We start from the raw sequence: 16,792 nt of genomic DNA on the forward strand, positions 1-16,792 counted from the left end.
TATATAGTGAGTACCAAGATTTATTTAACTACTTAATGAGTGAATCAGCAGGATGGATCAAAAAAAGAAATGAAAAGCCATTATTGACAATCAGTGAAAAAATGAATGCTGGAATAAGATTGCAAAAAGTTAATTCACACCTGGCAATAAAGCCATAACCATTTTTATTTTTTTCTACTAGACCACAATAATTTGCCACTTATCAATCTTTAACAGGTTAATCTGTCCTTCTAGAGAGCCGGGGTCCTTATCAAGAGTAAATATTAATAGCATGTCAAACAAAGTTAACTTCCCCTAGCTGACCCATAGGTGGGGTTATTAGCCAATGATCTAAAATATCTTTGAAAGGGCACTAGCTTTTTTTTTTTTTTTTTTTTTTTGGCCTTATTTACAGGTTTTGGATATTTTTCTCAGCACTTTTGTTATGTAAATATATTTGCTTGTATGTTTATAATAATGATAGCAACTACTTAGAAGGTGCTTACTATTTATAGTAACACATTTAACCCTCCCAGTAATCCTGAGGATTTTATTTTTGAGGACATGAGGCACAGAGAAGCTAAGGAACTGCCTAGTCCCACAGCTAGACACTGGCAGAACTCAAGATTGAGATCTAGCCATCCAGTGTGGCCTCCAGGCTTTTAACGCTAACCCCCAATGTGGTACTGGAGCATCCCTGGAAAGAACACAGTAGTGTTCTCCAGAAAAGGACTAAACAGATTTATTCACCTTTCTTTACTTTTTTTTTTTTTTTTTTTTTTTTTTTGAGACAGAGTTTTACTCTTGTTGCCCAGGCTGGAGTGCAGTGGCGTGATCTCGGCTCACTGTAACCTCCACCTTCTGGATTCAAACGATTCTCCTGCCTCAGCCTCTTGTGTAGCTGGGATTACAGCCGTGCACCACCATGCCCGGCTAATTTGTGTGTTTTTAGTAGAGACAGGGTTTCACCATGTTGATCAGGCTGGCCTCGAACTCCTGACCTTAAGCGATCTGCCTGCCTTGACCTCCCAAAATGCTGGAATTACAGGGGTGAGCCACTGCGCCTAGCCCTAATATCCCTTTTCTATCCCAGGATTCTATCCACAATCCCGTGTTATATTTCGTCATCACATTCCCCAGAATCCTCTTGACTGTGACAGTTTCTCAGACTTCCCTTGTTTCTCATGATCTTGACAGTTTTGAGTCATTTTGGTCATGTATTTTGTGCATGTCTCTCAATTGAGGTTTGTCTGATTTTTTGTTGGGGGGTGTGTGTGTGTGTGTGTGTGTGTTTGTGTATGTTTGATAGAGATGGGTTGTGTTTTTTTTGTTTTTTTGTTTTTTTTTTCCAGACAGAGTCTCGCTCTGTCGCCCAGACTGGAGTGCAGTGGCCGGATCTCAGCTCACTGCAAGCTCCGCCTCCTGGGTTTACGCCATTCTTCTGCCTCAGCCTCCCGAGTAGCTGGGACTACAGGCGCCTGCCACCTCGCCCGGCTAGTTTTTTGTATTTTTTAGTAGAGACGGGATTTCACCATGTTAGCCAGGATGGTCTCGATCTCCTGACCTCGTGATCCGCCCGTCTCGTCCTCCCAAAGTGCTGGGATTACAGGCTTGGGCCACCGCGCCCGGCGGAGATGGGGTTTTACCACGTTGCCCAGGCTAGTCTCGACCTCCTGAGCTCAAGTGATCCGCCTGCCTTGGCCTCTCAAAGTGCTGGGATTACAGGTGTAAGCCACCACGCCTGGCCTGTCGCATGTTTTTCCTATGATTAACGTAAGACTGGGTCTTTGGGTTTTCAGAAGGGAAGATTCCAAACAGAGGTAATGTTTTTCTCACATGATGTCAAGGGAGGCATATACTGTGAACATGACTTAGCACTTGATATCGACCTCAATCACCTGGCTCATGTAGTTCGTCGGTTTTCTCCACTGTAAAGTTCCTTTTTCCCCCTCTCTGCACTGTTGTCTTTGGAAGGAAGTCTTACACAAGGTCCACACTAACGGAGTAGGGAGTTATACACCATCTCCTTGAGGGTAGAGTATCTAGATAAATTACGTGGAATTCTGCACAGAGCATTTTGACTTTCTAATTATGTCTACCAAATTTTGAAACATTAAAAAATAAATCCACTCTTTGAATAGGGAAAATACACAACCCCCCCACCCCCGACACACACACACACACACACACACACACACACACTGAGATGAAAATGACTAATAGGGTCAGATGATACATGATTTCTCCCAGAAGAGCTCTGAAGGCCACTCTGGTGGACTGGAAGGGTTTCAAGGGTAACTTTGCTGTCTGCCACCTGTTTGATCCTGAATAAGGCACTTAAATTTCTCTTGACTCGGCTTTCACGTCTGTTAAATGGAGAAAATGGAAAGATCCACTATGGGAAGGATCCACTAGCTAGTATGGGTGAACCAGTTCCATAAACTATAAAGTACTATTAAGAGGTGAGGTATTAAGGAAAAACCCCAGGGAAGTGAATTGGATTAAACTGCTTCAGGGCCTCCAGGATGGAGCTAGAATTCTTTCCTCCCCACCCACTGCTGAAATCATGACATAGGAAGACAGCCTTGGCATTGGACATCATAGACAGAGAAAGAAGCTACATCGATAGTCGTGGAACAGCATCGTGGCAAAATGCCTCCCTGGGAGTTGGCCTGTGACCTTGGACAAGTTACTTACACTTTCTGAGCCTCACAGGTGTCATGTGCAGAATAGAGGTAAGAGTAACATGTTCATCATAGGGCTGTTATAAGAATTGAATGAGATGACGCAGCACTTGGCCTTATCTATATCTAGATATATATACCTGGCCTTATCTATATCTATATCTGTATCTATTTTTTTTTTTTTTTTTTTGAGACAGGGTCTTGTTCTGCTGCTCAGGCTGGAGTGCAAAGTTGTGATCATGGCTCACTGAAGCCTTGAACTCCTGAGCTCAAAGGATCCGCCTGCCTCAGCCTCCCGAGTAGCTGGGACTATAAGCGTGTACCACCATACCTGGATAGCTTTTTAATTTTTTTTTTGTAGAGATAAAGTCTCACTATGTTGCCAAGGCTGGTTTTGAACTCCTGGGCTCAAGCGATCCTCCCACCTCAGCCTTCCAAAGTGCTGGGATTATAGTTGTGAGCCACCACGCCTAGCCCATTTTCCCTTCCTTCCTTCCTTCCTTCTTTCTTTCTTTTTCTTTTTCTTTTTTTTTTGTTTGTTTTTGAGATGGAGTCTCATCTCTATCACCCAGGCTGGAGTACAGTGGCTTGATCTCAGCTCACTGCAACCTCCACCTCCCGGGTAGCTGGGATTACAGGCATGCGCCATCGCACCTGGCTAATTTTTGTATTTGTAGTAGAGACAGGGTTTCACCATGTTGGCCTGGCTGGTCTTGAACTTCTGACCTCAGGTGATCCACCTGCCTCAACCTCCCAAAGTGCTGGGATTACAGGCGTGAGCCACCACGCCCGGCCTCCATGTTCTTATTTAATCTGCACAGCCTTCCTATTTTGCAGCGGAGGAAATTGAGGCTATAAAGGTTCGTCAACTTGCTCAATGTCACCAGTTGGTAAGTGGCAAAGCTGTGCTTGGAGCTCAAGTCTGTGAGATTCCAAAGCCTGCGCTCATTCCACTGCAGCGGGTGGCATCTGCTTAATGCAGGGAGGATTAAACTTTGAGCCTCTGATTCTTTGAGCCTCTCCCTCCACCTCCAACCTGTTCAGGGGCGACTACTGTACCTTCAAGGGCAGGGAACTAGCCCTCTGTGGTTCTCTTGGCCCCTCTGTTCTGGCCGGGGTGCATCTGGTGGAACCCACAGTAATGCCTGGGTTCCAGGTTGGAGCATGTTTTCCAGCAGAGGGAGCCTCTCTGCCTTGGAGAAGACCCACCCCTCCAATCCCTGGCCATCTCCAGGGCAGTTAGAGTCCCCAGACTTCACTCTAGCAACTCCCCCTCTCAGGCCAAGCCATTTCTCTCTAATCCTCTAATAGCTCCTAACAATAGCCTTCTCTCCTCCATCCCTTCAGGCTGATCAGAGGGAGAGAAGCCTCGAGGCCTGGAGTTGCTCTGGCCTGTGCCTCCCAAGTCAACCTCTCCTCTAACATCCCTGCCTCCCCCTCCCTCGTCACAGCTCCTGAGGCTTTCGAACTCAGTTCCTGTCAGCAGAGGCCAAGAAATCCACGGTGAGGTCCCTGGCTATGCAGAATGCAGGCACCGCAAAGCCTTTGGAGTCAGACAGACCTGGGTTTCAGTCCTGGCTCTGCCTCTCCCAACCTGAGTCACCTCATGTGTAGCATCAGATGAGACCATAATCGCTGCCGCCCAGGGCTGTCTGTAGCCCGAGCAGTGAGGGGTATGAGAGGCACCGCCTGGCACATGGTCAGGGCATGGTGGGTCAACAGCAGCCTGGGATTGTACCTGAGCAGCAGGTGGGGAGGGAACAGCCCAGGGTGCAGCTCCGTGGAGGAGGCTGGTGGATGTGCCCTTGGGGCCGCATGGCCTGCCCTGTGATTCTAGGATACTATTCTGGTGGCCCAGGAAATGAAAACACACGTCTCTGCATCCCTCACCCTAGGCCCACTCCCAGCCCACCTCGTCACCACATGCTGGCGGCTGGAGGAGCTGCTCCCGGAGTGTGTACATGTCCTCCCTCCACCTGGCAGGCAGAGGGCTCCTATATGTGGGACTGCAGAGTTGGCTTTCCCGACACACACTGGGATGTCAGCCAGGCTTGTGGGGACTGCTGGGGAACCCTACTCACTCCCGTGTGGGCAGGGACCATGTCTGTGTCCCTAGCCCCTGGCTCAGCATGGGACCCATCCCAGGCTCAAAACATGTGCATAGGGAAGACCCTTGTTCAGGCTCCTCTAAGGTTCTGGATGCTCAGAGGGGCCTTTATCATCTCCCTCCTTCTCTCAGGGGCCGCTCTTATCCATGGACTGGCAGTGGGCATTCCAGGGCATGCCCCAGGAAGCCCCTTGCCAGAAAAAGGCAAGGGAGTACATATATGTAGGGAGGACAGAGGACAGCTGGGGACTCACTGGTCTGTGTCCTCTTTTCTTCATACTGGGGAACCTGGACAGGATGCCCCCTCTCCAGCAGTCACACTTTCCAAATGGTTGGGGCCACACATGCATCTCCCACCACATCAACTACCAAGCCAGCCACACCCTTACCCTGGACCCTGGCCTGTCTGGACCTTCCCCCTATCAGATCTCAGCTGGTCACACTGAGAGAGACCTAACTGGCCACAGCTCACACAGAAGTTTACACCTGCTCTTCTCTCACCTTTCCTTCAGGGAGACCTTTTCATTGCTGAGGAAAATACCCAGATCTGAAGGAGAGGGCTTGAGGACAAGGTTTAGGCCCTCCTCAACACCCCCGCTCCTGCCAACGTCTACTCCAGCAGGTTAGACAGACACATGCAGACAAGCCGTCAGCGAGGGGCTTACAGGCTCGGACATCTGCACAGCCCATTGGTCCGCAAACACCCAGCTGCACATAGCGGGGCCTCGCATGCAGGCACACATATATACACTTGGTCACACAGGTGCACAAACACTCATTGACCAGGAAAAAATAAAAACAGCCCCCTTTTCCCTAGATTCCTGGCCCATGCCCTGCTCTGCCCTGTCTGCCCCACAACACTGCATCCATTGCCCCAGCCATTCAGCACCGAAAATTGCCTGTGTGACGGGTTGGAGTTTCATGGTCCAGCTATCGGAGCAGGAGTTGGGGTGCTAGGGGGGCCCAGGCCCTGCCCTTAAGTCCTCCCTTCAGAATTTGGCGTCCTCCTTAACTGTGAAGGGCCATGATGCCTCCAAAGGAAAGGAGAGCTGTGAGCAGGTCTAAACCTCACTCCTTCTTTGTTCCTATTTACTCCAGACTCACCTTGGATACCCCGACCCCTATTTCCTACATCCATGCCAGTGCCCTGCTTTTGGGGGAAAAGGGGCAGAGGCCTGTGGATTTGGGGGTCCTGGAAATAAGCACTCACCTGAGGGCCCTCAGTCCCAGGCCCTCTGGTCCTGGGAAGGGCAGAGCCTGGGCACGGATGCTGGAGGGGTGGGAACGGGGCAGGATTTATGGCATTTCCCCTCCAGCTGGAAACAAAGGCAGATTCCTGTGTCCAGCATGAGCAATCCGGTCCCACCCGCCGGAGCGGCTGGAGTTGAAGGAAATCCCGCTGGCTCTGACCTCTCCCAGATGTGCAGCCCCTCTTCCAAACATTCTCTCCCAGCCGGGGCCATTACCTACTCTTAGATATTGGGGACCTTTTCTGGTCCACACTGGGGATGGTCACCTTAATACCTCAAACTCTCTCCCCAGGCAGTAAGGGTTCTCTCAACACCACCCAAGAGCCTGCCAGGCTCCCACCCCCTTGCCAGTCAACTCTGCCCTTCCTCATCCAAGCAAACTCAGGCCTTGCTGTTCATTGGAGTGGGGAAGTCTTGATGCCTCCAGGAACTCCTATGCCATCTGGAATGCTCAGCACAGCCGTCAGAGCATCTCCACCTTCAGGAGTTTCAGCTGAACGCCCCCCATAACAAGATGGTTCACCTTAGGTGATTGATATGTCTTCCCTCATTGCAGCTCAGGGAAGCGCAAGGTGCCACTATCCTCAATCAGTACAGTCAAGAGATACTTTCTAATGCCGTAAATAGGAACTAGAGGTTGGGGTATATTACTTAAATTTATAAAATTATAATATAGGCTGGGCGTGATGGCTCACACCTGTAATCCCTGCACTTTGGGAGGCCGAGGTGGGCGGATCACGAGGTCAGGAGATCGAGACCATCCTGGCTAACACAGTGAAACCCCGTCTCTACTAAAAATACAAAAAATTAGCTGGGCGTGGTGGCGTGCACCTATAGTACCAGCTACTTGGGAGGCTGAGGCAGGAGAATGGCATGAACCCGGGAGGCACAGCTTGCAGTGAGCCAAGATCGCGCCACTGCAATCCAGCCTGGGCGAGACTCTGTCTCAAAATAAATAAATAAATAAATAAATAAATAAATAAATAAATAAATAAAATATAATGATCAATAATTAGAGGGAGAGGAGGCCAAGGTGGGAGGATCACTTAAGCCCAGGAATTCAAGACCAGCTGGGCAACATAGCAACACCTCATCTCCACAAATAATTAAAAAATTAGCTGGGCATGGTGGTGCATGCCCGTAGTCCCAGCTACTTGGGAGGCTGAGGTGGGAGGATCACTTGAGCCAGGGAGTTTGAGGCTGCAGTGAGCCAGGACCTCGCCACTGCACTCCATCCTGGATGACAGAATACACAGTGAGACCCCGTCTCCAAAAAAAAAAAAAAAAAATTAGAGAGAACCTAAACGGCCTAAATCCTGAACCTTTTAAATCTAGAGACAGCAGTGTACACATATTACTGAGGGTTTGTTCAGGTAAATGTCAAAAAAACTAGTATCTGGAAATTTGAGACAAGGATTGGCCCTAGCAACGCGGTCTGGGGATGGGTACGGTTGCTTCTCATTATAAACTCTTCTGCAAAGTTGTATTTATTTTACTCTAAACTTATCTGGGATTCTTTCAATTTTTTTCAAAATGTCTGTCTCCTCCTTTGCAGCCTCTTCGGGGGCTATATTCATCTGTATCATAACCTCTCATGTAGCCAGTAGTAGAAAGAGCAATATGTATTATTCATCTTTGAGCAGACAAGGAAATAGAGGCTCCTCCACTGTGTACGGCCAAGCCTCAGGTCTCCTGACTCCTGGTTCAGCGCCCTTCCTCCTAGCCCACACCTCTGCCCCCTCCCTCCACAGAAACCAGTGTCCCTGTGGGTTTTACAGTCGGCTGGTTGAGGGCTTTTGCTCATAGTTTGCCTAGTTTGAGAATGTGGTAGAGAAGGAATTATCAATCTTTTCCTACAGGAATGAAAACAGGCTCACACACAGGTGTTCCAACTCCAAGTCTGAGCTCTTTCCACTAACTCTCCTCTTCCTCAGTGCTGAGGCCAATTTGGAGGGTGACAGTTAAAGCCTATAGGAAGCCTGCAGGGAAGGGCAACGCGGAGCTCACTGAACTGCCGGGCAGGCAGCGCTGAAACAGCTTCTCCACAGAGACCAGGCTTCAGGCCCACCCACCTCCATGCCATCATGTGGGCACCGTCCAACCTTAAGACTCTGCTACCCTGATGTGGCATCCCTTCCTCAAGAGGTTCCATCCTGAGAAGAGTCATCCTAAGGGCGGGGGTGGGAGGGGAGTGGACAAGCCCATGGGGAGATCTGGAAGAGCTGGAGAGGAAGAGGAAGATGACTTGGCGGCTCAAAGTCTGGGAATCTGCCAGCCTCTTCCTGAGTTGCCGGGCAGAGCTCTGGCTACCCCCATCCTCCCCAAACCTAGGCACCAGCCAAACTGTCTTTTTTACCTGAGTTCTAGTGACCGGTTCTGGGACCAGCTAGTATTCCCGAATCTTAGAGCCAAAAGAGAGCACGTAAGGCAGGCAAGGACCTTCAGGATTGTCTGGTCGAAACCCCTCAGTGTACAGAGGAGGAAACTGAGGCCCAGATAAATGATTCAGGCTTGGAACCTAGGCCCCATGTCTCACGGTTTATGTTCTTTCAGGACACAATCATGCTTTCTGCCCTGAGCTGAAGAAGACCTAGAGAGGTCATTTCTTCTCCCTTTTCCTCCAGGCAAAACCCAGACTCCATTTGCCCACAAAATTGATCATCTCCCCTATGTGTTGAATAGATGGATAAATGGAATTTACAGACATCTGTCCCACTTCTCCCCTAAAGGAGACCCACAGTTCTTCCTCCTTGGGTACCCTGCTCTACTGTTTTCATGTTTCTTTTGTTTAAAAAATCCCTAGGTTGGCTGGGTGTGGTGGCTTACACCTGTAATCCCAGCACTTTGGGAGGCCGAGGCGGGTGGATCACTTGAGGTCAGGAGTTCGAGACCAGTCTGGCCAACATCGTGAAACCCCATCTCTACTAAAAATACCAAAAAATTAGCCAGGCCTGGTGGCTCATGCCTGTAATCCCAGCTATTTGGGAGGCTGAGGGAGGAAAATTGCTTGAACCTGGGAGGCCAAGGTTGCATTGAGCGGTGATCGTGCCACTGTACTCCAGCCTCCAGCCTGGGCAACAGAGCAAGACTCTGTCTCAAAAACCAAAAAAAAAAAAAAAAAGAAAAAAGAAAAAAGAAAAGAAAAAATCCCTAGCTTGTCTGATAGAATTCTCCCACCCTGCAATTTCAGTGAGGCAAAGCCCATCTCATGCCCTGCTAGTTTTCCTCCCTTGTTGTTTCTCCTTACCCTTCCTGGTGCAGAACCAGCTATATAATTTGTGAGGGCCAACGCTGAATGAAAATGCTGAACCCTTTGTTCAAACATCATTAAGAATAGCATTAAGAGGTGGCTCAGCCGGGCGCGGTGGCTCAAGCCTGTAATCCCAGCACTTTGGGAGGCCGAGGCGGGCGGATCACAAGGTCAGGAGATCGAGACCATCCTGGCTAACACGGTGAAACCCCGTCTCTACTAAAAAATACAAAAAACTAGCCAGGCGAGGTGGCGGGCACCTGTAGTCCCAGCTACTGGGGAGGCTGAGGCAGGAGAATGGCGTGAACCCGGGAGGCGGAGCTTGCAGTGAGCTGAGATCCGGCCACTGCACTCCAGCCTGGGCGGCAGAGCGAGACTCTGTCTCAAAAAAAAAAAAAAAAAAAAAAAAAGAGGTGGCTCGGCGCGCAGGCTCCAGTGGCAGCAAGTTCGAACCCCGCTCCTGCTCCGCTTTGGTTCTCGCTCCTCCGGCCCTTGGGCCTCAAAATACCAGTCCCCGGCAGTTCGTTGGGCATTGCACTCTCCCCGCCACCAGCATGCCGGTGACCGCGAAGGATCTGGCAGAGGACGCGCCATGGAAGAAGATCCAGCAGAACACTTTCACATGCTGGTGCAAGGAGCACCTCAAATGTGTGAACAAATGCATTGGCACTGACCTGAGCGACGGGCTGTGGCCCATCGCGCTGCTCGAGGTGCTCAGCCAAAGCACATGTACCTCAAGTACCATCAGCGGTCCACCTTTCGCCAGATGCAGCTGGAGAACCTGTCCATGGCGCTTGTGTTCCTGGACCAGGAGAGCGTCAAGCTCGCGTCCATCGACAGCAAAGCCATTGTGGATGGGAACCTGAAGCTCATCTTGGGTCTGGTGTGGACGCTGATCCTCCACTACTCCATCTCCATGCCTGTGTGCGAGGATGAAGGGGATAATGATACCAAGAAGCAGATGCCAAAGCAGAGGCTGCTGGGGTGGATTCAGAACAAGATCCCCTACTTGCCCATCACCAACTTTAACCAGAACTGGCAAGACAGCAAAGTCCTGAGAGCCCTGGTAGACAGCTGTGCTCCAGGTCTGTGCCCAGAATGGGAATCCTGAGACCCACAGAAGCCTGTGGATAAATCAGGAGAATCCATGCAGCAGGCAGACGATGGCTGTGTGTCCCACAGGTCACCACTCCTGAAGAAATCATTCACCCGGATGTGGATGAACACTCAGTTATGACTTACCTGTCCCAGTTCCCCAAAGCCAAGCGCAAGCCAGGGGCTCCTCTCAAACCCAAACTTAACCCGAAGAAAGCCAGGGACTATGGCAGAGAATTGGAGCCAAAGAAGCAGACGACCTGAAAATGCCAGTGGGCACAAACATAGAAAGTGCCAACAAAAGCTGCCCTCTCCAGCCAGAAGACCAGGAAAGAGCAGCCCAATGAGGCAGAAAACTTTTAAACAATCGCTGCTCTACTCCAGCGCCACACCACAGAAAAAACTGTGCAGTCCCGCACTTACACCCGCAAAGGTGAAAGGGGAGCCTAGACTTTGACCACAGTCTAGTAATAAGGAAGCCACTCCCCAGGAAGGTGTCAGTAGAGGCCATGGGGGAGCAGTAATGAGGCACTCCTACTCCCTCCAGCAGAACTGCCACTCCCACGTGCCAGTAATGAGCATCAGTAGAGGTTGAAAGGAGAACCTAGGCTTCTTCCCCCACTGTAACGAGATGTGTACCCTCTCCTCCCCTGCCAGCATGGTATCATAAAACGCCAGCTATAACAGAACAGTTACAGAAGACTCAGAGTTTCATTACATGATACCCCAAATATCCAGTTTCAAAAAAAAAAAAAATCACTTGTCATACCAAGAACCAGAAAGATCTCAAACTGAATGAAAAAGACAGTTGATGCCAACACTGAGATGATAGAGATGTTAGAATCATATGACAAAAATTTTAAAGTGGTCATTAAACAAAGGTTTCAGTAGCTGGGCGTGGTGGCTCATGCTTGTGATCCCAGCACTTTGGGAGGCTGGGGCGGGTGGATTACCTGAGGAAAGGAGTTTGAGACCGGCCTGGCCGACATGATGAAACCCCATCTTTAGTAAAAAATGCAAAAAATTAGCCGGGCGTGGTGGTGGGTGCCTGTAATCCTGGCTGCTTGGGAGGCTGAGGCAGAAGAATCACTTGAACCTGGGAGGCAGAGGTTGCAGTAGGCCAAGGTCACGCCATTGCACTCCAGCCTGGGCAGGAAGAGTGAGACTCCATCTCAAAAAAAAAAAAAAAAAAAAAAGGCTTCAGTAAGCAATTAAGAACAATCATGAAACAAATGAAAAAAATAAAAAATCTCAACAAAGAAATAGAATGTCCCAGCAAAATAATAATAAAAATTTAGGAGATATAAAGAACCAAATGGACATTTTAGAACTGGAAATTGCATTAACTGAAATAAAAACTCATTGGATGAGCGCAACAGCAGGGTGGAAAGATGGATAAAAGAATCCTTGAACTGGACAACAACTGGTTGTTTTGTTTTGAGATGCAGTTTTGTTCTTGTCACCCAGGCTGGAGTGCAATGGCGTGATCTCGGCTCACTGTGGTCTCTGCCTCCCGGTTTGGGGCGATTCTCCTGTCTCAGCCTCCCTAGTAGCTGGGCTTGCAGGTGCCCGCCACCATGCCCGGCTATTTTTTGTATTTTTGGTAGAGACAGGGTTCCACCATGTTGGCCTGGCTGGTCTCAGGCTCCTGACCTTAGGTGATCCACCCACCTCAGCCTCCCAAAGTGCTGGGATTACAGGCACGAGCCACCACACCAGGCCTCTATAAGTTTTTTTCTATGTTTAAAACTTTTAATTCATTTTTGTACTTAAAAATTTTTTTTTTAAATTAAACACACACATTAGCCTAGGCTTACACAGGGTCATAATCATCACTATCCCTGTCTTCCACCTCCACATCCTGTCCCACTGGTAGGTCTTCAGGGGCAGTAACGTGTGGAACTGCCATCTCCTGTAATAACAATGCCTTCTTCTGGAATACTTCCTGAAGGACTTGCTTGAGGCTGCTTCACAGTTCACTTTTTTTTTAAAATAGAAGATGCACACTCTAAAATATAATAATAAAAAGTATAGGATATTAAGTAGATAAACCAGTAGCATTGTCATTTATTATCAGGTATTGTTTATTGAACATAGTTGTACGTGCTATATACGTTTCTATGGCTGGCAGCGCAGTGGGTTTGTTTATACCAGCATCACCACAAACACATGAGTAATGCGATCCATTACTATGACGTCAGTAGGCAACAGGAATTTTTTGGCTCCATTTACAGTCTTATGGGACCATCATCGTATGTGCAGATTATTTTTGACTGAAACTTCATTATGCAGCAAATTACTATATTAGCAAATAAAATTGAGCTATATATAATGAAGAAGTACACATCATAACCAAGTGGGTTTATTCCAGGGATGCAAGGCCTGGTTCACTATTAGAAAATCAATCAACATAGACTGGGCACTGTGGCTCACACCTGCAATCCCAGCACTTTGGGAGGCTGAGGGGGGCAGATCACTTGAGGTCAGGAGTTCAAGACCAGACTGACCAATATGGAGAAACCCCTTCTCTACCAAAAATACAAAATTAGCTGGGTGTGGTGGCAGGCACCTGTAATCCCAACTACTAGGGAGGCTGAGGCAGGAGAATTGCTTGAACCCAGGAGGTGGAGGTTGCAGTGAGCCGAGATCACGCCATTGCACTCCAGCCTGGGCAACAAGAGTAAAACTCTGTCTAAAAAAAAAAAAGAAAAAAGAAAAAAAGAAAATCAGTCAACATAATCTACCATATTAACAGACTAACAAAGAGAAATTACACAATTCGTATCAATGGATACAGAAAAGGCATTTGACAAAATTCAATAGCCATCCATGATAAGAACGCAGAAAAAAAAAAAAAAGAGGAATGGGGGAACCTTCTCAATCTGATATAGAGTGGCTACTACAAGAAATCTACAGCTAACATTATGATTAATAGACTGAGTGTGTTCTCCTAAGAGAAACAAAGCAACGATGGCTGTTCTGACCACTCTTATTCAACATAATGCTAGAAGTTTTAGCCAGTGCAGTCAGGTAAGAAAAGGAAATAAAAGATAGGCATATTGGAAAGTAAGAAATAATACTGTCTCTATTTGCAGATACAGATGACTGTCAATGTAGAAAATCCCGAAGAATCCATGAGGGGGAGAAAACCCAAATGCCCCACCCCCTTGAATAAATGAGTTTCAGCAAAGTCACAGTATACAAGATCAATATGTAAAAATCGATTATATTTCTATATAATTTAATGAACAAATGGATACAAAAATTAAAAATAGCATATCCTGTTTATAATTGTTTTAAAAAAGTGTAAATGTAATAAAACACATACAGGACTTAAATGCTGAAAACTACAAAAACACTGATAAATAAAAGAGACCTAAATAAATGGAAAAAAGAAAAAAAGAATATCGTTAAGAATTTTAAGATGGGCTGGGCGCGGTGGCTCAAGCCTGTAATCCCAGCACTTTGGGAGGCCGAGACGGGAGGATCACGAGGTCAGGAGATCGAGACCATCCTGGCCAACATGGTGAAACCCTACTAGTCTCTACTAAACCCTTTAGTCTCTACTAAAAATACAAAAAACTAGCCGGGCGAAGTGGCGAGCGCCTGTAGTCCCAGCTACTCGGGAGGCTGAGGCAGGAGAATGGTGTAAACCCGGGAGGCGGAGCTTGCAGTGAGCTGAGATCCGGCCACTGCACTCCAGCCCAGGCGACAGAGCGAGACTCCGTCTCAAAAAAAAAAAAATTTTAAGATGGCAGCGACAGCACATTAAACCAGGCACGTGTCCCTGTGCATCTGCACAGGTCACATTCCCATGAAGCCAGCCCCTCCCTAGTATCAAGAGTGATGTTTGAGGCTGGGCGGGGTGGTTTATGCCTGTAATTCCAGCACTTTGGGAGGCCGAGGTGGGTGGATCACCTGAGGTAAGGAGTTCGAGACCAGCCTGTACAACATGGTGAAACCCTGTCTCTACTAAAAATACAAAAATTAGCCGGGCGTGGAGGCGTGCGTCTATAATCCCAGCTACTTGAGAGACTGAGGCAGGAGAATCGCTTGAACCTGGGAGGCAGACCTGAGATCATGCCACTGCACTCCAGCCTGGGCAACACTGCGAGACTCCCTCTCAAAAAAAAAGAAAAGAAAAAGAATGATGCTTGAACTTAATACTCATAGCAGGTCCTGCAAGGTGAAGGTGTCCATTGCCCTGCCTTCCTGACAGACTCCATGTCACCTGCCTTCCACAGATGAGAATCTCCTCGAGGTTTCACCCCACACAGAATCTTCAGGCCTCTGCTTCCTGCACTGTTGGGAAATCCTTCTGACTATCTAAATTGTCCTTTGGGCCTGTTTCCTCTTGTTCTGTCCTCACTGAATATGGGGAACAGCTGGTCCCTCTGAGTAATTAATTCTTGCAGACTTGGACACAGTCTGTAATTCCTTTTCCCTTTTCTCATTGGGATGACTCTCTAGGGCTTTCTCCAACTCTGGATCTCCAACTCTGACACCTCCCCCAGGTTCTCTGTGTGCTTTGGAAGGCATGGGGTTCACAAGAGCCCCAAAGAGCACTAGGGGCCAGAGGGCTCAGTGCTCCGGGGACAGGGGGAAGACTCCAGCACTGATGAACAGACCCCAGCCCCCCTGGGTCTTCTCTTCCAACTCCCAAAATGTACTCTATTTTTATCCGTTTCACAAACTCTGCAGATAGTCTTCCATCCCTCGCTGACTGTCAGAAGTGACTCTCAGCTCTCGTCCATCTTGAAGTCTTTGTGCTCAGTGTGCCTCTCAGACCGAAGGCTTCCCTTGGGAAGCCCCCACTCTCGCTTCTCAAGACAGAGATCTGGGGGTTGGGGGAGGAAAAGGTTGACCAGAAGCCATAGCAGAGCAGGGAGAGACAGTGTGAAAGACAGACCTGCGGCCAGGCTCCCAGTTCTCCAGCTCATAGAGAGCCCAAGTGGCCGCTATAATCTGAAAGAGCAGATATCGTAATCCCATAGTACTTCCTATTGGCTGCAGGACACAGTTCTGTCCTGACACTGAAATTTGGGTGTGTCAGGGTTCTGGGAATTCACGACGCTCACAACTTGTGAAGCAGCTGCAGGGTGGGGGATGGGGAGGGTTTCAGCAGAGGAAGTGAGGTCAGTCAATAATTGATGCCTGTCTGAGCTTTTAGCCATTATCTCCCCCAGCCTCTATTCCTGTCAAAAGGCGGGGCGGGACGGGGGGAGGGGTCCCTGGCCCATCTTGTAGAATCCCCATATTAGAGTAAGACACCTTAGAGGTCTACTCCTGCTTCTAATACCCACGTCTTTCCAAGTGTCTCTGAGGCCACCCCCTCCCCAGCCTTTTCATTTATTCATTTAATTAACAAACGCCTTCATTGAGGGCCTCCTCTGAGTCAGGCTCAGCCAGCCAGCATCTTTGCTATGAGCTGAGATAAGCATCATTTCCTTCTATTCTCACAACCACCCTATGAGGCTGGCACCGTTTACTATGCCTATTTAGCAGATGGGGGACTGAAGCATGGAGAGGTGTCACTAGCCTACGGTAACACAACCAGCCTGCCTTCCTAGTAGGTAGTTTGACTTCAGAGTCTCTGTGGATAACCAGGAGGCTAGGACTAAGACCAGAGTCCTGCAGGTAGTCAGGTGGTTGGAGCAAAGCAGGGCAGTGAGGTCAGTGCTCCCAGCCTGTGCAGGCGCACCAGGAAGAGTCTGTGTGCCCCTCCGCTGCCTATGTGAAGCCATTCTGCTTCCCTCCCCAGCTGCCTTGTGTCAGCAGTGTTCCAGGGAGGCTCCCTTCCCCACCTCTATTTAAAGTTCCATTTGCTGGGGTGGGGGCCCTGCCTGGAAGGGGAAGGTCCAAGGCAGCTCCCATCGTGTCCCTCCATTCTGACCGTCCCTGGAGGGGCGGGGGTGTCTTTGTCACCCAGCTGCACAGCGGCCAGGAAGGGCTCAAACCATCCTCAGGGCTAACCCAAGGCTGTCCCTCTGGGCCTGTATACCCCTGTGCTGAGTGCGGATGGGGAGAGGCTGCTGAAGAGAGGATGGGACAAATGAGGGATGAAGGGGCCCGAGGGAGGGGACTGAAGGATTTGGGCCAAGTCGGGAGTTCCCGAGGGCGGAGCCAAAACGCATCTGGACTTTTGCTAGCCCCAAACTCTGCCCTCACTGCTCCAAGCCTCCTAGACCGAGGACCCCGGGCTGAGGGTGGGGTAAGGATAGGTAGTGTCCCTCCCCGTCTCACCCCCGCCTGTCCCTTCCTTGGTGGCCCCTTCCCAGCGCCCAGATCCCAGGCGGCCCCTCCGATGCTGCCAGCCATCCCCCTCTACCCCCACCCACTGCTCCGGCCGCCAGACATTGCCTACAGTTTCGCCTCTGTCTCCCACGGCTATGGATCCAGACCCCACGGGACCCCTATGGGACCCCCA

Source organism: Macaca fascicularis, chromosome 11, assembly GCF_037993035.2.
Source record: "Macaca fascicularis isolate 582-1 chromosome 11, T2T-MFA8v1.1".
In the NCBI taxonomy this organism is placed as follows: Eukaryota; Metazoa; Chordata; class Mammalia; order Primates; family Cercopithecidae; genus Macaca; species Macaca fascicularis.